Genomic DNA, 22,374 nt, shown 5'->3' with positions numbered 1-22,374 from the left:
ACATTCGTTCGCAAACAGTTAAAAATCATTCCCTCCCCCACAAGCATTCTTCTTACTCACACTTCCAACAAATTCTCAAACACGCCCCACTCTCACCACGCACTCATCGTCCTCGCTCACGCATCCTTCGGAAAAACCCACCAACCCTTGGGCCGGATCTCCACGAGTCCCTTTCTCTTTCATAGCCCTCAGAACACTCGCTGTCCCACTGCCTTAAAACCGCGATACCACACAAGCGTGATCCGCGAGTCAGCTAATTAACTCGTTACGCAATCCCGCGGGCCGCGGTTTCGAATAAATTCTCGCGCGCCGAAGACGAAAACGCGAGGCCGCTCGGCTCGGCGTGGGCTCGGCGCGGCGAAAATTCAAAGGGCGCGTTGACACACGGCCTTTGAGGCCGCCCGAAGGAAATTCCTTTGATACCTTTTCCCGCGGTCGGGGGAAACGCGACGTACGTTAGACGAATTCCGTCCTGGGGAAGGGACGGCCGAGGGAATTATGAAAAATATTCCTTTCGTTAGCCATCCGTGCCCGGTCGCGGGCATTCACCGCGTTAAAGCCGCGCCGGGGGTTCTTCAAAGGGACGCCGACGACGGCACCAACCTGATACGGCGAATCTTCTTACCGCGCCGCCGGGTGGGAGCGGAGCGACGGCCCGGCGGGGAGGAAAAAAGGAATTTTGTGTATTCTGCTTAATAAGAAAAAGAAAATGGGAACGCGGACGAGGAAGTACCGCGGCTCGGGACGTGACGAGCCTTTTCAGGCTTTCCCCGGCCGTTCTAACGGGCCCCGAGAATCGATCCGCCAGCCGGGGAACAGAAAAATTTGTATTCCGAAAGGGAACCGAATGATTGTAGACGTTGCGCCGCTGGTTATTAGATTGCACCGCGGAGAATGTATTTTTCGAAATTTATGGAACAGGTAATTCCATGCGAGAGAGTTACGAGAACACGGGAGACACGGTTTTTCTAGACGCGACGAAGATGGTAAGTTTTTAATGGTTTCCGTCGCGAAATGATCTTCTCGAGACATCAGTCTCGTTTCATTCGCGTTCCGCGCGGTGTTTAATTTTTCTGAATACTTAAAAGGGTAGGAAAGCCGGCAAATGAAATGATATTCAAACGGGCGGAAAGTTAGCCGCATCAATTTAACTGGATCCAAAGACGCCGGGAAACTTCGTTTCATACTTTCCACTTATTTTTCCGCGAAGAATAACGTTCGCGGCGAGAATGCGTTAAAATCCAGGTGAAAAAAGTGACTTCGCCTAAAAGCGACGAAAGTGAGGTTACGTCGAGCAACTCTCGCCGAAAATCACGTGGAAAGTATGATTGCGTTTTAAGGGAAATCAATTTTCTGGCCCGCGCGAGCGAGAGTAGCCCTTCGAAGCGAAGGAAAATGGAGCACGACTGGCAGCCATCGAGATAAGTTAAAGAAACGCCTCTCGTTATCAGCGCTCCTCGCTTCTTTTCTTCGGAACGATGGACGAACGAACAGCTAATGCCGCGTTTCGCGAACTTTCAGCCCTTCTATCGACCACGGGAAGCGCGGCGCCGCTTCCGGCTCGAGGGAACGTGGAAGGGGGCACGTCTTTAAAGAACGTTTAACCTCGTTCGTCTTGTAAAAAGCGGCTACCGGGTCGGTTCGCCTCCGTGGAACGCGGAAGGAACGGAGCCCTCTTTGCGGAGATGATTTCATTAGCCGTAATAATTGGTGAATTTTATAGGTAATTAACGGGAAGGGTTCTCGTTGCATTAGACCAACAGCGCGGCACGTCGGGACGTTTACCGATCGACGGTTTCTCGTTTCGTCGAACGGAAGGAAGGTTTTTCGATCAATTCCCGATCAATTTAACGGCGGCCGGGGGTGTAACAATGAACGATGTTCAGTGTTCCGAGCTGTTTCAATGCAACAGAAATTGCGTTAGCCCGGGCTTTCATCGTTCCCAAGAATGCCATCAAATTAGCGAAGATATTATTAGCTCGGGAAACAAGTCTGTAGATCTTTCTTTCCTGACAGCAGGCCATGAGTGTCTGCTGTGCAGTTAATTGATTCGATTCTCGAAGACTTTACGTTTGTACGTATTACGGGGAGGAAATGAAATGTCTGACATCGTGTTTTCTGGGGCAATCGTCATTTATAGTTGGAATTTCCGGGGTCTTTGAAAGAAACCGCGATGAGAAGATTGACGTGGATACTTAGTGATGCGGGTAACTAGATAGTGTGATGGAATTGTCATATAAAATTAATAATCACTGCTAATGTCATTTGCTTGCTATAGAGGAATATTAATATTATATCAAATATTACATCAAGATTCTCTGGCAATGTATTCAATGAGCTGGTTCACGAATATTTGGTTTCAGTTGATGATGTAATCCCTGGGAATACAGAATCTCCCATTCGTTTCACGAAGCAGACCGGTTCACCGTGAAAAAGACGTACGCGAGCAATTTTTTCACATTTTAATCGGCAACCGTCCCACATTCTACCCTTTTCAGAACCTTGAACGTCGCGCCCCACATTCGACTGTGTGTTCCACGCGAGTATTAACCGAAAGCCAGACCAAGCAGAATTCCGCTCATACGCGAATGGACGTTGCTCCTCTATCGTGACCCGAACGTAAATTAATTTCACCGGCGCGAAACGAAACGCGAACCGGCCATGTTTTCGGCCGCGTGCGCCGGGAAACAGATCGGTACGAACGGATTTGTTCGCATTACAATCTTTCAACCTGATGGATGATCGAACCTCGCTTTTTTTTCCTTCGCCGGATACCCGTCGATGAAAAATTCCTATACAGATTGAAATTTTTCAACTGACACTCCCGAATTATTTGGTTTTGCGAACTACAAGGGCTTTCGCTACTGTGACAGCTTCATGAATTCCTTTCTGCACAACTCTTTTTTTCCCGGTGAAACTTTACACGCGTGTTGCTTGAAGCGACAGGTTTGTAATTGGCTGACACGATATCTCGAAAACCAATCGTTCGATTTTCACGAAACTTCGCGAACGCGTTCGGTGGACATCCCTTTATCGTTCAAATTGGAACCAGCTTGATATTTCTAGAATTTCAGTCTCCTGGATTGGTAGCTCGACATTTTCATGAAAACCGGGAATCAAGTGCAATAAGTCTCTCTTAACAAGGCGACCGCCTAAAAAGAACTATAACCACAATATCCTCCATTATCTTCAATTGAACTCATTCAATTAATTCGGTTAGAAACTGTGTTTTTAAAAACAAGAACCGTGTTTGATAAATTACAAATAATCCCACTTCAAGACTTACCAAATAACAAAAGAAAAGGTAAACAGAAAAGGCAATACGTTGATAAGTGAAAAGTTGGAGATCTCCCCATTCGGTTAGCTAAGTGTTAAAACACCGCTCTTCAACAAATACTTCGATCCAACCCTACCCCATACACTTAAAAATTCTCTTTAACACTAGGTTTACAGAACGCGTCAATGTGACGCAGATTGAGTTTTATAAACATTGTTTGGTAAATGTTTCAATAGGTTTTCGTTGATCCAATTACACGAATATGAATCCTGATTGTCTATTTCTACATCTACAATTTCCAAAATCTAAACGAACGAATACCAACTTTCCCAGGAACAATAGAATAAACTGTACAATAAATGCCCGTAAACCTAGTGTTAAAAAAACCCCTAAGATTACGTTCCTACTGCAACAAATTGAATCAACACTAGTTTCTCAAAGATAAATATGTCTGAAGAGTTTTCCTTTTTAGAAAAGCAACCGAGGAAAAGCAGTTAGTCGCCGTTCTTCGTTAGAGCCACATCGCGTAATAAATATATTTAACTTGACTACGGACTTAGTTTTTATTTTAGTAGCCCTACAAAAGGAAAATACTTTTACCATCGAAAGACAGCCCCCGAACAAAAGCGAAACAGCAGTTCACCGAATAACGCGACCGACGTCATGCCCACAGTGACATTCGACGCAGGAATGACTGAGTGGCAGTGACTGATATCAAAATTTCATTGAACGTCGGATGACCGTGTCGCGGGAGACGCCGGGGCCGTTGTTATCGCCGGGAACTTTGTCCCGCGGTACGTTCAATGGCAAGCGGCGGAACTTCCGTTTACGAATTTTCAACTACTCGCCTTGCGGGGTGGCTTCCTCAATTTCGTGCAGGTGAACCGAGCTCACCCTGTTCAACCCCGTCGAACTAGTATCGATTTCCCAGGGTGTCTTCGGGCATGCATTATTAATACGAGCAGGCCCGCGATATCTTTCTTCCGAGGACGTTCTCTCTCGCCGCCGGAAGTTGCCGGGGGGTCCCTCGTTTATTTATACAAGTTTAATGAAACTACGCCGCCAGTGAAACTTTAAACGGGGCCCGGCCCGCCGGTAATTTTCACGAGCTCACGAAAAATTCAGATTGTTGCTGAAACGACCGTCCTCATTATTAATCACCCCCTCCCTCTGTGCTCGCGCCGCGGCAAGTACCAAGGGGAGTATTGAGAAATTATAATCGTCTATGATCCCGTAGCTCGTCACCTGGGACCGAATCTCCTTCATCCTTAACGAATTATAACTGAGCTAACACTTTCAGCGGCAACCGTGACATTATGCCAATGAAAATGTGTCGTTAGTTTGTTGCTTGTTAGATGAGGTAGAATTTCGTGGGAAAGAGTTCGCAGAAATGGAAGTTGAAGGTTCATGCCTTACGATGAGTGCAAGTAGAATTTTGTGTGATCTTCTGCAAAGTTATAGGACATCGAAGATTAGCAATTTTTTGGGAATGTGGCTTTTTATTTGTGTCGTTAGTTTGTTGCTTGTTAGATGAGGTAGAATTTCGTGGGAATGAGTTCGCGAGAGGTGAAAGTTGAAGATTCATGCTTCACAATGAGTGCAAGTAAGATTAGCAATTTTTTGGGAATGTGGCTTTTTATTTCTGTGTCGTTAGTTTGTTGCTTGTTAGATGAAGTAGAATTTCGTGAGAAAGAGTTCGCGAGAGGTGAAAGTTGAAGATTCATGCTTTACGATGAGTGCAAGTAGAATTTTGTGCGATCTTCTGCGAAGTTATAGGAGATGAAAGATTAGCAATTTTTCGATGGGAACGTAGCTTTTTATTTCTATGGAGTAGTGTCGGTTCATTATGTTTCGGAAATTTGGTTGGTATTCGACGTGTGTAGAAGAAAGATAGAAAAATGGTTCACGTTCGAGGAAATGAGATACAGCTCTGAGAGACAGGGCACTCAAAGTGTTAAAGCTACGTTGCCTGCGAACATCGTACGCAACGTTGTCTTCGGTGCTTCATTCCAGCTCGTTTGTTTACTAATTAATTTACGCTCCCCTTTCTACCGACTTTCTGGCATCCATTGTACCGCTGGGAAATATTTGGAGAGGATTGTTAACGTGGTTGGCAAAGAACAAAAATTAAAAAGAGAATATCAACATCAACGAAATATTCCATTTCAGTGTTAATATTAACATTGAGGTGGAATATTTAGAAATGTTTCTCCCGTGAAAAGTTATTCCGCTCCCTTCGTTATTAGTGGAGATATTTTCTGTATATGGTATTTAAAATAAACAGACGTTATAAATTTGTTTTGCCAGCGGCGCGACTTTATGCAACTTTTTATTGTAGATCCTGAGATCTGGAGGGATTATTTTGCATTAGTATACGTGTAAATGTTGTGGGAGCTATTATACACGTTTCCCGAGTTAAAATGAAAAATACATTTTAATCGTTGTATTCGTCTGATGCATGTTAACGTCGTCGTATTTTTAGCTGGAATAAAAGTTATCTGGGATTGTCACGGAGGGATTAATTATTAAAGATAAATAGCGATCGCGACAGAGAAACATAACGTGTCTCACGGTTACTACGAAGCCGCAGTGCCCTAGAAATCGCTTTAAATTACAGCTGTCTTCTCACATAATCGTCATGGATTCTACACTGCTAATGGGTAGAATAACGTGGGATCGGGAGCACCTGTTACCGAGGTAGTACGAGTATAAGTACTCGAAAGAAGAACATGCAGACCTGTGCACCACGGGTACCGCAGCGGTTAGAGCGTCGGATTCCCACGAAAATATCCCGAGTTCGAGTCCCGCGAGGTACGAAGACAATTTTTCCACGTGCTTTTTTCACCAACTTTTCCATTGCTGTCGGGAAAGTGGTTAAGTACAACATGTCCTGGGATATGGGTAGAACTCAGGAAAAAAATTAAAAATAAAGCAAACGTCACTAGGAAAAACTTTGAAAAACAACAAGAAAAATGGTATAACGTCGTTGCGCGTGGTTGGGTTGGAAAAATAAGAAAAAAGTGGCACAATAAGGAAACGTTGTAAATAGAGCAGCAGAAAAATTGTGTGTGTGTGTTGTTTCAGTACAAAAGGAGTGTTACGAAAGTGTGTAAAAGTGTGTTGTTACATTGGGAAAAAAAACTTCTTTACGTGTATGTTTGTAAGGGAAAACTCGGAAAAATAAGTAAAAAACATAGACACCTAGGGAGATAGGAAAAGAGGAGAGAGTGTGTTGTTTAACGGAAAATGGAGACATGAATAGGATAGTGTTTTGTAAAGTTTGCAGCTAAAAATTCATATCTGATCTCAGCGTTGAAAAATGCTAACTTAGAATACAACGAAAAAAAGTAAGTAATGTAAAGTTATATATAAAATAATTCCGAAGGAAAATTATTGTTACATTTTCACCATGTTGTTTGTTGAAATGAAATTATAGGAGTGTAATCTTGATGTGTGTAACATCTGATTTTCTTCGAGCTACGTAAAGGGCGAGAGAGAGGCATTTCAATTCGTGCTCTTCCCCAGGGGAGGTCTACTGTAGAATATAGTTTATAATACCTTTACCAGCTATCACGAACCACATTAGTATTCTCGGTGGTACTAACTGCATGTGCGTAATTCATACGCAGCCGTGCTCGATGAAAGACCTAAGTGATCCTTACTGAATAGCCGCCAATTTACAGGCCGACATTTGCACTAAAGAAGCTCGCGCAAATAGCTACACGGGATTTAATAGATGTAACAGGCAGCGTTGCAAAACACAGGCGCACGCCAGCAACGACTGGGGGCTCCCGTGTCTTCAAATGAATGCGTAATTTCATTGGGAATTCAGTGCTCGCGCGTCCCGACGCGCGCATTCAAAGAGTTAACAAAATTAGCCGTGCATTCCCCGGTATCTTGTGTTTTCCTATCAGAATTGCATCAAACTCCGGCCATTAATTTGTCTGTTGCTCCATTTACCAGTTCCCCTGTTTCCCGAAATTCCGAGTTGCCCGCTTTAGTTTAAGTTGAACACAATCAACGATCCAGAATATCAGCGAGCACAACACAGCCGTAACGTCCCTTCCATTCAATTTGATATTTATTACCTTGCACCTTCCCTGTCATCTATTCGTGTTTAAATTAAACCCGACCTGTCTATCGCTTAATCAAAGCACAATCCCAGCTCGCCTCCGCAGCGATCGCCAAACCCAGACCTACTACCCATTGGTCGCGATTCTCGTAGGCTTAAGGAACACCGATCAATAAATTTGTACAGCGTTAAACCTATCCACGTGTAAGGAATCCACGCGAGACGTTCGGCGAACTCATCTCCGGAACGTGTTGAAATTTAATCACGCCGGACTAGGGACGAAGCCTGCCCGGGATCCCCGGCTGTTTGTACGCGTAATTTGCCCAGAATCATGGATTATTTACCGTTTGATCTGTGCCTCGAACGTTACACAGCTTGCGAGGCGCGAGTCCGTGCGATTGTTGATTTTCGATGGTGGCGACCGATCGCTGGTTGCGTTTCCAGACGCTGGTTCGCGAAACGATTGCACCGGCGAAACTCTTTCACCGATCCGCCGCTGTATTTCCGGGCTTTACGAGTGGCTAGAGAAATTTTCCCTCGACTTTACCCGTACAAAAGTGCGAGCTGGCCCGGGTTCGGGTTGGGGCTTAGAAAACAAGACTCGTAGCGTCTCGCGATCCTGGCCAGGCAGGCGTGAAATCCTGGAAGGACCGGGATCCAATCTGCTTGTAAAAGCAGAAACGTTGCGGTAACGTGGGTGGAAGGCCAGCTTGTTCCTTCTCTTTCCCTTCCACTCTCTCCCTCTCACTCGCTCTCTTCTCTACTCTCTTTCTCCCGTGGCGCCTCGTAAATCCGAGGCGGGCCCGCAATCTCGATGGATTACGTCCACTCCGGCGCGATTTTACACTGCAACAGGGAACCGGAGGGGAACAGCGCGGGCAGAGTCCACGGATATCCCTCGAAACTTCCTAAGTCCGACGTCGCCGAGTCCTTGTCCAGTAAATTCCCAAGAACCTCGGCCACCGGCGCGACCCAGTGTCTGAAATTACCCTTTTCCACGGAGCACGTGACGCGGCTATGAAGTCCGAGGGAATTACAACAGGCTGCTGCTGCGAGGCCTGATATAATAACCGCGGTCCCAGGGTTTTGCCTATGGGAACTCGGAGAACGGAGAGGCTCTCCTGTAAATTAGCGCCGCGGGTCTTGGATCTTGGGTATTCGGACATCGTGGCTGGAATCTTAGCAGCTAACGCGATTCCTGGTTTAACCCCTTGGCCTACGAGGGAGACTCGTGGTGAAGATTTTCATGATTCAACAAATATATGTAGTACTCAGTTCATTTGAATTTGAAGTAAATATTATTCCTCTATAATCAACTATTATACTTAAAAGGAAATATAGGTATAACATATGATTAGAATTTTTCTCTCTTTCCAATAAATTATTAATTACAAAGTAGCTGTATCGATCAGAGTTGAGAGAGAAATCATAGGCCAAGGGGTTAAAGAAGAATTTACTCGATGTTACTTTACACAGAAGTTGTTCCATGTCGGCGGTTATTATTCTGTAATGAAATATGAAAGTGAACCAGTTTAAGTAACGTTCAGTATACTTTGTTTATACATAATGAATTAAAATGAAACTCTAGTTACACGTTTTGTATAACTTTTACTGCTTTTGCAATATTCTATATTGTCCTGCGTTCAAAAAATTTCAATACCTAATGCAAGTGCAAACACGAGTTCGTGACCTGTCAACAATGTGTTAAGGAGTGCCGGCCAAGGTATCGGTGAAATGAATTCGCGTTAATCGTTCGATGGTTCTGGTAATGATTCTTCCTATTGGATCTCTGGACTTCGACTGAACTATTCGATTAGAACTATGGAATTTGCATGGTTTTTAAGCGTGACTTTCAGAGGCTTTTTAGTTGAATGAGAAACTTATATTGTTGACCGTATTATTAATATATTATTATTGAGATTTTTAACTTGAACTTTTTATGAGCATTTCGCAAATTCTACTGATGGAACTCTTTGTTTCCTAAACTCATTTAGAGATACGGGGTGTCGCTTAGAAAATATGAAAACAAGTTTCATTAAAAATTCATGAATTTTTAACCAGAAAACTGTCGGAGTCGTGAACCGCAGTAGGATCAATGGAAAAGTCAAGCCCCCTCGAATTCAATATTCCACGGTGGTTACACAGCCACTAGATTTCCATTACAACGGAGAACCCTCGAATATTTGAAATGAGTGTGTACTTACAAGAGTATTGGAACAGCTCCAACCCCATCCTTGCGGACACCGATAGAGATTTATTCGCACCATAAGGTTTGCTCAGGCGAGCCCGGAAGCAAGTTTCCAATTTTTCCATCGAAATTTAGCACAGGTAGGCGTGTCTTGTGTCCCACCGATTCCGCCGGGCGCTCTCTCGCGATCGATCGACCGAGGCTCCAATTAAATCGCGGTCCATTCCAATTCACAGGATCCCTGTGCTACTCGGTTCGTTATCGAGCTTTCTTCTATCCAGCTACGGGATTATCATTCGATGATTTCCACGTTCTCCAGCGGGACACGCTTCAGAAACGATTTAGGAGATGAAACTAATTTCTTTAAGAATGGAAGAAGAAGCTAATTACCCAGAGCTTAGCCTATGAACAACCTAGATCTTGCAGAACCTAGTCTTCTCGATCTTCATTCAAACTGTTGCAACATCTTTTAGAAATCATCTAGTAAACTTAACTCTTACACTGCAAAAATAATCAAAACTCATTTGTTCCGTTATCAGTATACAACTACTTGCTAGTTACTACTAGAAATTTGTCTAGAGACATATTACAACCCCATCATAGTTTACTATTCTCTAAATCCCGATTTATTATCTTCCCGCAAGGAAGCTATTTTATCAGTTTTATCAGTTGGCAAATTGTGGCGAAAAAACTGTCGATGTTCGAAAGATATCATAATCTGCCGACGCAACTACCGTCGACCAATAGGAAAGTTGTAACGATAACGGGAATTTTTGTTACTAGTATACAACTACTTACTAGTTACTACTAGAATATATAATATTCTAGATTATAATAGTTTACTATTCTCTAAATCCTGAACTATTGTCTTCAGTGTTAGAGCTTCAGTGTTAGTTTCAGTTTCATCAGTTGGCAAATTGTGGCGAAAAAACCGTCGATGTTCGAAAAATATCACAATCTGCCGACGCAACTAACGTCGACCAGTAGGAAAGTTGCGACGGTAACGCGAGTAGTTTCGGACGGAGGGGGAGAAATATCTCTCGAAGCCTGGAGGCCGCCGTTAGAAAGGAAAGGGATTGTTTCGCGGAGACCCCGTGTATCTGGGATTTCCGGTTAGATTGGAAGGGATTTTCGAAACGGGTCAGCCGCGGCACGGAATCCTTTGGCCGTTCGTGATTCGATTCAGCGCCGGGAATACGGCCGGCCCCCGTGGAAATTATCTCTTTGAGAGATAATCTCTCGGAAATTATTTATACGGCGCGTTGGCCCGCCGCCGATGGACCTCGCGCGTTCCCCGGATCGAAAAACGCAGCGGGAAATGCAATTTTCACGGTCCCGTAAATCGACCGTTCGACGATCCGTCACACGCCCCGGAAATCTACGTTTCTGGTGTGGGGCAAAGATCCCAGATTCGAAAACGGAAACGTGGAAATGGCGAGTGTTTCAGCGGAACTATTTGTTGCATGCGACAAAATTGAATATGGCTCGGAAGGAAACCGATCGGGCAATGATCGGCAACAAGCAAATTGAAATTCGTAATCATGTCAACGTTGAAGACACTTAGCATTCGTAATAGAAGTTTCAATAAATTGTGCAACTCCTTTTGAGAAATGCGGTGATTTTTTGTGAGAAAGCAGGAGATGAAATATCTGTAATCTCCGTATCGAATGGACAATAATCAATCATAATTGACAAGGTTATTAAATGAGCCTATATACAGAAAGTCAGATATTCTTGCTTTTAGGTCGGGATGTATATATAACAGCGATAATGAAATTCTTCGATTATTTATAAACGTGTTCAGATTTACAGCTAGGCTAACTCGCCTTCATTATTGATGACGTTTCTTGTTCCGTGTTTGACATGAAAAATAATTTACCACATAAACCATGTAGTCTCCTCTAATTTCACGCTACACTCAAATACTGTACCCGAATTTAATCGAATTCCGAATAAAATGCAAGCTAAAATCGTTTACAATATTTTCCTCCGTACCATTTATATCTTCCAATTACATCTGTCTCCACAATTAATTCGCGCTGTTCGCATCCAGCTCGTACAATCCTTCAAACATTCAACGAAAGCGTAACAACGTCAAGAGACAGGAATAAAGGCTCGAGATTCAACGTCGAGAAGACACTGACGGTTATGATAATCACGTGAAGCTGAAGCCGCGCGGATCAATGCTTGAAAATTCATTTCGCGCTCGCGGGTGCGCAGTTTAAGCGTGTTTTAATTAAAACTTCGCCGCGCGGCGACCTGCAATTTCAAACTTTTATAGCGTAGGCGCGGAGCAAGGGGGAAAAAAAGTGTAAAAACGCTCGTGTTTCTTGATAAGAAGCGCGGACCATTGAACGTCGAAGATCCTCCGCGTCCTCGGAAGCGCGGACTTCCTCTCCGCGGCGGAATTCGCGAGGCTGGAGCCCCAGTCGCGTGTTAATTACGCGTTGAACGCGTGTCGACGCACGGAACCGCGGTAAATTCGTTCGGGAGCGAAACGCGGACCTTTTTATTCGCGCTCGTTCCCCGCTAATGACGCGTCACTTTGCGTCGCCGTAAAAAGTATTCACGCTCGTTAGAAAATCCGCTCGCGTCCGCCGCCGGCGAAATCCGAGCTGCGAATCCGGTAAGACACGACGAGCCGGGCGGCGAGCGGCGCTGACAAGCGCCGGGAACACGCGACCTCGTCATTTTGGTTTTTGCTTAAACCGTGACGCGGCCGGCGCGTTATTAACCCTGCGGTTTGTGAAATCCAGTTGGAATCGGGGAAATTTGAAGTGAATCAAGTGTGCATGGGTGATGTAGGATTTTTGCTGAAATTCAGATGGGATATTATTTTTGGTAGATGTTATTATCGCTTGTTATCGCGAATATTTGGGGTTTGGTGTAGATATGGATTTATGGTGGATGTAGGTTCTGTGTAATGAGATTAACACTAACCACCGAGCGTTTAATACGATTAATCAATAGAAAAATTGTAACGATAGATTATTTTCAGTTTCTTCGGACGTTCATCATAGTATTCAAGTGAAACTATTTGCTTTCAAAATCATTCCGAGTATGCTTCGAAGATAATAATTGCTAAACAAAAAAATCGAAACCAGTCATTTTCAGTGGTACGGTATTTCTAGTGTTAAATACATATATTTATTCCTAGCTCTCGATTGCTCAAGATCCACCCTTTCATTATTTATACTATAGTAACTAATTGATTGTTGCATGGGTTGATTCACTATTGATTTTTAAAATCATTTCGAACATTCGATGCTTTTAAGATATCAATAATTGCGAAACAAAGATCGAAACCAGTCATTTTGACTGGTACGGTAGTTCTAGTGTTAATAACTGTGAACTAATTAATTAGTTGTGAAGGAAATAAGATGGAATGATATTAATTAATTATTGGAATCTATAGGTTTTATTAGTGTTGGCTTTTTTGGATTCACGTATCAATCAAGCGATCAATAAAGTTGGAAAGATATATTCGAAGCAATAATGATGGCTGATAATTATCGTAGGCTGAATCTATCCTTCTCCGATAATGAATACACGATTACTGCACGCCTACGAATGTCCAAGTGGCCGAAGCTTGAATGGGATTAATAAATTTAAATTGACTGAGCCCCCGAGCTTGGAATCTGATAAATTTACGATTAAACGATACCGATATACGCGCAGTTTGCATTTCGGCAGATCAGCGCCCGAAGATATAATACTGGCCGTCATAATTATGAGAACGATCGCCGCTGTTAATGTAGGACGAACACGTAATTCAACATAGATTTAATGAAACTCGTATTTCGAAAATGGGCTGCGAATAATTTATACCGCTGCCGACTTCCCGAGTTCCACGGTACCGTGAGAAAATAATATTGTCCTTTCTCATTAATCACGACCCCTGGTCTTGCACGTTTGGACTGCAGTTTCATTTCGCAACGTTCCCGCTAGCTTCCTAACTCTGTTCTTACCTTTTCTACCGATCAATCTTTCATTTCTCCAAAAACTTCCTTCTAAAACTCAATCAAACCTCAAACCTGAGAAACAGAATATTTCCACACAACGTGAAACAAGAACGATCTCCAAACTCGTCCAAACACCGACTCCCACTTAACCCTTTGCACTCGAAAGGTTTTCACTAGAAATATTCAACACTCTTCGATAAAACATATACGATGCTTGTTGCGACTAATGTAAATAATTTAATCGATAAATTAAAGGACAAAACTATCGTGGGAATGAATGTATTTGAGTGTGTAAATAAATATATGTGAAGTTAATGCATGGTAATGAAAGAATGTTCTAGAAGGTGTGTGAGCGAGACAAGAGCATCTGAGTATATAAATAGTGTGTGCGTTGTTTGAGTTAGTTAGTGTTTTATTGTGAGTTGTCAAGAAATAATTATACTGTTTCTAATCAAATTCTCTTTCTCCTACACTATTTTATTTCGATATTTCACACAGTGACGCGTTATGCAAAGTTTAGTGTTAAACATCAAGCTTTATAATTTTACTGCATCGAACCAAGTTGAAAGTCACCACCCGAGTGCAAAGGGTTAATTCCTATCGTCCTCCCGAAAAATCCAAGCAAATTCCACTAAAATCTGCACACTGAGACCTAGACACACCATCCTGCGTTCGCCAAACTTAACGGACCTCCCGACAGAAATCCGAAATAAATGCATTGCCCATAGCACACCGCCAACTTCCCCGACAATTCACGATCCTCTTCGTCGAAATCGAACAGAAAACTCGATCGCGAGGCCGTCGGGGACAACAGGCAGCGATTCTAAGCACTCCTGGCCAGGCTGCACGACGAAGGAGCCAAGGTAGATCCTTTCAACGGGATCCGCGCGGCGGGCGGACCGCTCGGCCCGATGAAAACGCGTTATCGCGACGGGAATCGGACGGTTCCGGGTCTGGCGCTCGGTGCGCGAGCATATAAAAGACTCCGGGCCGGATGTTTCACGGATTTTTCCATGCGGAGTCGAGAGGGTAGCCGTGGGCTGGGGGCATCCACTTCGCTCGAACGAGCTTCGTTTTTGAAAGAGCCCTTGCCAGCGCGGGGCGGGGCGGGGCGCGTGCGCGCACGCTCGGTTCAAGGGGAGATCGTTCCGCGTCGGAGATAACCAGCGTCGAGGAAACAACCGGCGTAGAAGAGGCGTCCGAGCATCGTGCGTCTATCGCGACCTAAATCTGAAATGGAGAGCTGGATCCTAGCGAACGGTGCGGCTATGGTTTCTCTCTTCTTTCGTTCTTTCGTTCTTTCGTTCTTTCGTTAATATCGCCCGGAAAAACATGGGGGCGACAGGGAAAGGGGATGGGACGGTCGGTTTCGGACCGATCCGGCGAGCAGATAGAGCGCTGGGACACGCTGATGGACCATCCGCAGCCACGACCATCGCGATGAACTCGGGAACTTGTGTATTTAGAAACGATGTTTTTCCGGGTCGTCGACTGCCTCACGGGGCCCCTTTATCGCTTGGACTGCTGTTCTGTTCAGTTTTATGGAGTGGGGTTCGGTTTTGACAGGAATCAACTGTCTGGAAGAGTTCGATGAGGATAGTTATTGTAATTAGAGATTCCCTTGGTGGAAAAGGTTGGGTTTTTGAATTTTTTGGAATTTATTGGGAATGAGTGACGCTTTGAGAATTGTTTTGCAGTTTTGGATGTAGGTTAATGAATCTTTTTTTAAGGGAAGATTGAGGTCTGTGTTTGTTATTGTTTGAGGAATTTTAGATGTAGAGATGGGTTGTTTTCAGTGATTGATAGATACAAGAGAGATTCCGTGTGCGTTCTGAATGTAGAAGTGATGTAGTGATCACCTTTTGGGAGAGTTCGATGAGGATAGTTATTGTAATTAGGTATTTTCTTGGTGAAAAAGTGTTTTCGAATTTTTTGGAATTTATTGGAAAAAGTGACGCTTTGGAAACTGTTGGGTGATTAGCGGAGTTTTGAAGCTTTGGATGTTAATGAATCTTTTTTTAAGGAAAGATTGAGGTATGTTTGTTATTGTTTGAGGAATTTTAGAGGTGGAGATGGTTTGTTTTCAACGATTGATAGATACAAGAGAGATTCCGTGTTCGTTCTGAATGTAGAAGCGATGTAGTGATAACAGAATGGTGACATTCATTAAATTTATTGAATTCAGATTGAAATTTCACCGCGACCCCCATTCGCTATTATAAACCGAGGGGTTATAATACGGGAACAATTGTTCTGCTCCCAATACCATCAGACACATCTTCACTATATAATTAATGGCACGACAGAATGAAATTGGTTTTTCCATTTCCCGAAAATTGAATTCCTACCGTGTCATTGTTGTTCCGGGACGGTGATACACGGGGAACGCGTGTGCGCGGCCAATAAATCTCGCCCGGCACAAAACATTTACTATTTTATTAATTTGATGCAGCGTCGAACGTATTACCCGTCGCATAACAGCCCATCAAATAACCGTTCCAATGTTTCTTTGCACGCTAAGTGTCCAATTCAATCTCTGATAATGAATATACGTTATTAACTGCCGCGCCGACTGTCACGGGAACGCGAGTTTCGTAGTATCCGGCCAGCCAATCAATTAAAAATTATTTCTACACTTGTCCCCTCGGAATTCTATTAATCAATCCTTAATCACCGACTTGGAAACTCAGGAACGTTGTGAACCTTCCTCATTAACTAATAAAATTATTACATATAATATATATATAATATATATATTATATTATATATTTAATAATATAATATATAAAACTTGAGTAACACTAATTATTCTACTGTACATTTCAAATTAACTTGAACAGTTGGTTACTAAATAACATCAATATTTTATTATCTACAAAAATTTCAGTTACTATCTCCACTTTATTTCCTACTCATTTCATTTTTATCATCCTCGATACATTAACACTCCTTCCCAAATTACAAACCATCCCTCCCATACGTTCTCTCTGTCCCAATAAATTCCCAATATTTCTCGCATGTATTCGCATAAAAATTGATATGTTCCCGTTAAAGGTGACACAGTTTTACTCCCTCGACGTCAACACGAGGCTCTTTATTCGGGGTGGCGCACCGAGCGGACGAAAATTACGAAAAATCATCATCGTCCCGTGCCTCCCTTTGATCTCGTTAACGAGACTAGCAGCGAGGGGTGGGGGAAAAATGTAAAATGCGAGTGGGCCGGCACTCGCGAGCCTGGTTGACTCCAGCGAGCAGCCGCGTTATCGATTATTTTATTTCGAAATGCAGCGTTGATCCCCACCCCCCTATCTGCGGTCGTTTTTATCCACTTCCGGCAAGAAAACAACCCATCTTCCGCAGATTTCGCTGCTCCCCTTGGCTTTCCCCTACGCTGGGAATACCAGAATTTACATATCTCGATAAATCTATCGTTCACAGCGCGGCTGACTCGTCCACGGCCAGCCGGTGTATTAATTTTGCAAATGAAATTACATTCCCCGGCAATGGGCGGCATGTTTCCAAACGAAAATCGAATTTTCCGTGACTGTGCGCTCCTCTGGATTCTGTACGGTGTTCTCCGGTGACACGAGAACGTTTTCTTAATAGTTTCGCATAATTAAATCGGCCCTCTTAAACGGTTTCAAATAATTAAACGGCTTCTTCCTTTATTAACCGTGGCCGTGCGATGAAATTGTTCCTCATTATTACAGTTTCAGCCAATCAGAGAGCACTCGAACCACCCCAGCCACTTGGGAACGCGATTCCATTTCCTCTTTCGAACGAGACGCCATTGACACGCGCGATTTTTAATTGTTTCCAAGTATTCGGAAGACAATGTGGAAATTCGATCGTGCGAAACTCGACGCTATTCAATTACCCGTTTCATCTGGACCGCGCGACGTTTAATTCATACGAGAGCAACAGAATTGGCGAGAAAAATTCGAGCCGTCCGTGTTGCAACGCGATTAACTTTGATAAACGCGAAGTTGAAGCGTTTCGTAAAAACGCGCGCGTAAAGAACCGGTGAAGTGTTACTGGGATTTTGTAACAAACATTGTAAACCGTTGAAAAAGTAAAGTTTGTCACTTCGATCTGTGATTTACTTGTTTGTTACCAGGCAATTGGAAAGTAGAAGTATAGAATAACTGCGTTAAATCATTTAATCCAGGAAGGAGTGAAACAGAAAGCTGTAAGTGTTGAAATTAATTTTATATTCAAGTTAAAATTATGTATTTCTCCATTACAAGTACTATTTCCAAAGAAAATGTAGACTTAACACTAAAACTACCGTACCAGTCAAATTGACTTCGATTTTTTTGTTTAGCAATTATTGATATCTTCGAAGCATTGAATATCCGAAATGATTTTCAAAACAAATAGCTTCATTTGAGTACTATAATGAATGTCTGAAGAAACTGAAAATAATCTATTGTTACAATTTTTATGGGAACTGCGTATTAGTCGTATTAAATGCTCGGTAATTCTAATGTTAAGCATCATAATTCTCATGAAATACTAATTTACAGTATTATCTAGCTACTAATTGCCACGAGAGTCTCGATTGTTTCGTGTGTGAACTTACTTTCCAATAACAAAGAAGAATTGCGTGAAAACCAATCAACTATTAATACTAGAACTACCGTACCAGTCAAATTGACTAGTTTCGATTTTTTTGTTTAACAATTATTTATATCTCCGAAGCATTGAATATTCGAACTGATTTTGAAAATAAATAGCTTCATTTGAGTACTATAATGAATGTCTGAAGAAACTGAAAATAATTTATTGTTACAATTTTTATGGGAACTGCATATTAGTCGTATTAAATGCTCGGTAGTTCCAGTGTTAATAATTGCAAAAGAGAGAAATCAAAAATAGAACGTTTTGACCTGTCTGCTGGTTTCAGTGTTAAATCTTAATTCTCACAAGGAGTTTCCCCGATATTTCGAAATTTAAACGACCTCACCGTTCACAGGCAACCTCCCCCGACTTTGCCAACTTTATCAGAACTTAGTTGACGTCACTCAACCGTGAGACCCGGCTGATACTTGATTTCAGTCGACCCATCCTTTACGCGTGTGTTTGTAATCGAACGCTAAGTTTTTGGGGTGCAGTCGCGGTTTGCAACGTTCCCTGCTAAACTGGCGACCGGTCTTCGTCAAACTATGGTGTCCTGTTATAAATCCAGCCACTTCTGACACAGGCGGACAAACTTTCGTAGGCACGCACTATCGTTCCGATATTCGACGAGCGAATATTCGGCTCGACCGCGGAATGCGTCGGCAATGATCGTTTATATTCGGTTTCCCAATAATAATACACCGTTTACATTAACGAACCGGAAGTGGAGTTCAAGTTTTAAACAGCCCTTCAGCGTTGTTCAGTTTTCGAAACGATGGAGGACGCTGGAGAACGGAGGATGGGCGTTATTAAATCAACGTTCGATTTTCATGGAAGTCTATTCCGTCGCTGATCGAAAATAGCCGATTATTTATTGGTTCGGGTAATATTAAATTGCTGTTGTATCAGAGTTCCCATTGTCCCGCGAATAATGGAGGAGTGAAACTTCTAATTAAACTTCTTGCGAAACGGACAACTGTGCCAGGAGGCGTGCTTCAGTAAGCTGGTAACAAATGAAGTATCTTCAGAGTTACGGCTACAAGTTCGTCAAATTATTTTAAAGCATTCTTCTTCCTTGCCAGAGCGGCGACAGTATATTTATATTTCGTTAGCTGATACTTGGAGCATCTGTTGAAGCCTTGAACCCTTTGCACTCCGGAATTTTCTCACTGGAAACACTCAATATTTTCTAATGAGGTCCAGATGACACTTTCTGAGGAAGAAAACTATTTTCTTTCAGTATTTCATACAGTGATGAATACAAACTTTGATATTAAATATCAAACCTTACAGTTTTTCCGTGTCAAATCATTTGGCGCCCTGGAGTGCAAAGGGTTAAACTATCATTAGTACCATTCTCCATTGCTAAAGAAATATCTGACAATTTTAGTTACTCCTTTCGCCTAGATACTTCTTTCAAATAATTCACTATCGCTCACATCTTTAATATTGATATTCTAAGATTTTCAAATCATCGTTTCACTTGCTATTCATCTTTCGCCTACAAATTTTATCTCAACGGTGCCAAGGAAAGAGCCACGATTTGTAACAATTGCATCGCTTTATATATACGACAGTCAACCACTTGCGGTGTAAAGAAATTCACGATTGCGCGTGCCAGAACAGTCAACTGTAACTCGCTGCGAGACTTCGCACGGAGTTCGACCTGTTCCAGAAGAGAATATAAAGACCCATTAACTGGTGATAAAATTACACATGTATAAATACTAAATTTGTTTATTAATAATCTTGCATATTATGATATTTTGCAAAACAATTTGGAAAATTGACATTTCTGTGACAATTGCCTGTCGACGTGTACAACACGTCGCTGACGTTCCTGCAACGGAAGCATCTCGACGTGAATTGGCACGTCTTTCCGCAAGTTAAGTATCTAACGAATAAAATCGATTGAGAATTCTTCTAACGAGGAACCCAGAATATTTAAAATAGTCAAATCAGTGAATAATTCGCAGCGTGAAGTAAACGGGAGCCAAGTAAATCTCACGAGCTACAGTCGGATTCGTAAGGATGCTGGCAACCGCTTTGAATCCTCCGACAAATGTCTAGAAGTTTCCCCAATTAAGGACTGCAAGTTTAACTCCACCTTAATCCGCCAAAGTGCGCAATTAACGTAGCCGAAAATCGCAGGGGCTAAAAACTGCTCCGATTTCCCGGGTAAATCGAGCAGTTCCGACGGGAGACACCTTTTGTCCATGGAAACGGCCGGAACTTCTCGACCGCGGGAACCGGTGTACACCCTTGATCAGCGAAAGAGAATTCGACACTGGGTTCGTTAACAAGTGACGCGGACGCAGCACAGTGCTACGTAGAAAAGAATACAAAAGGTCCGACTCTCGCGGACTGTCGAACGATCGTTACGCGATAACTTTGTCGGGCTTAATTATGACGCCCCTTACCGCAACTGACACTCTAATAATTAAAATCTTGCCGAATAATTAATACTCGAATAATTAAAATCACAACCACCTAATTCCCAGCGAATTAATTTGTAACATACCGACAGAGTTCGCCCAGCGATACGCATAGAATATTCAACACAATTACTAAATTATTCCGAAAGTAATCAGACTAATTTCATTCATTCCTTCGAACTCAATTCCGATTCGATTAAATCGCACATTTCATTACAATCAATCAAAATCCCCGCTGCACGCGGAACATTAACCACTTACATCATAATTACCCGGCATTCGAACGACCAATCACCATCGAACTCGCGAAATCCCAAAAATCTCGGGAACGAATCAATTCCCTCCGTCGGAAAAACGGAATCTTCCAGTGATCATATATCGAGAGCAAAAAGGTACGCTTCGAGCGGAGGATCGTTCTCAAGAATGTCTGATTCCGCGCGCCGGCGGGCTCGACGCGAAGAGATTGCCGGTGGACGGTATCCGCGCAAGAAACCGATTCCGCAGATCGAACGGCGGCAGAAAAACAACTCGCCGGCCGGGCATTAATCAAACGCGCCCCGTCCGCTCGTAAAAGTGTCCGTCTCGGCTCTGCTCGGTCTTCAGGCGTCGAATCCTCGAGGAAGCCGTTCCCGTGGAATTATAGGCGCGTGTATCTGCCGCCGGTTTTACGACGGTTTCCCCCGGGAGCCGGCTCCCGCCGGCGAATAACTCATCGGTGTCGATGTAAGGAACGTTATCGGCGCCGTATGTTCCCGCGTGTCGCGCGGAAATGCAAATTTCCGCGGCGCGTCGCGATACGCGCCGGATGTCTTTAATTTATACGCGACCAAACGAGCGCGCCCTCGAGATTTACGAGGCGGCCGAACCTGCCGGGAAAGGGGAGGCAAAAAAAGAAAGTATCGGCGAGCGCCGCGACGGGGCCAATTAATTAACTAATTTCACGAAGACCGGGAACGCGGTCGAGAGACGCTTCAACGCGATACGAATCGGAATGGGAAGATGGAGGAGACACTCCTTTTTCGGAGATGTTCGGAGCTCCTTCTGTTTCATTAGGCGGATTAAAAAGGTCCTTTTAATCGGTCGACTTTCCTGCGGCCTAGAAATCTTTTCATCGTCTTCGGCAAATATTCGTCTTTCGTTTTGTCTAGCTTCCGGAGCAATCTACTAAGTTAACCCCTTACTCCAAGAGTTTTCTACTGAAAACACCCGACATACTTTGCGACGAAATACAGTCGATTTCTTGGAACTAATTTCGCGAGGATTGTGCATGAATCGAAGAGACGCTGTTTTATCTTTATATTCCAGGTATCGATGAATCATACGAAACTTAAGCATTAACTTCTTCTTCGTAATTTCGATGCGAAGCGACGACTGAGGCTCCTCGTTTCATAAAGTCACCGAGATTATTTCGTTAGTGATTCGTTGGGAATTCCAGAAACTTCTATTGGGAACCTTACGCAGCGTTGTAAAGCGAGGAGTTCGGCAGATGTTTATATACTTCTGTAAAACAAGAGATAGAAGTCCCTGCATTGAAGATCGTTTTGCAATTGCAATATTCCGATGAAAATGCCTTTCTTCCACTTTGCATATATTAAATTTCTTCGAGACGAGCGAGCTGCCTCGAACCGGTCCATATTGCGCGAAGTATTCCGCGGAGAAGACGTACCCGGCAGACGAACTCCCACCCTTTGGCCCCTTTGACTGCCGGCGAATACAGGTTCGCGAACTTTTCCCGATGTTCCTCGTCAATAATCGCGCGATAGATTTACGACGACAACGGTGCTAATTAAACTCTCCCCGGAGGTTTTCACGAGGTCGCT

General features: G+C 43.3%; 1 protein-coding gene across 5 annotated transcripts in view; it reads right to left on the bottom strand.

Moving 5' to 3' along the window:
• The window catches only part of LOC116429840 (uncharacterized), a 295,330-nt gene that overhangs the window by 32,497 nt on the left and 240,459 nt on the right, over positions 1-22,374 (bottom strand). Inside the window, exon 1 of one of the 5 annotated variants that reach the window (XM_076366827.1) lies at positions 7,694-7,771. The exons of the other annotated variants lie outside the window; for them this stretch is intronic. The gene's annotated coding sequence lies outside the window, so the exon portion shown is untranslated. Of the gene's footprint in view, positions 1-7,693; positions 7,772-22,374 lie in introns of those variants that run through there. 5 annotated transcript variants of the gene reach the window in all.

The sequence above is a fragment of the Nomia melanderi genome, chromosome 1 (genome assembly GCF_051020985.1).
Source record: "Nomia melanderi isolate GNS246 chromosome 1, iyNomMela1, whole genome shotgun sequence".
In the NCBI taxonomy this organism is placed as follows: domain Eukaryota; kingdom Metazoa; phylum Arthropoda; class Insecta; order Hymenoptera; family Halictidae; genus Nomia; species Nomia melanderi.
The sequence above is the reverse complement of the archived record's forward strand: the minus strand, read 5'-3'. Positions and strand labels throughout refer to the sequence as shown.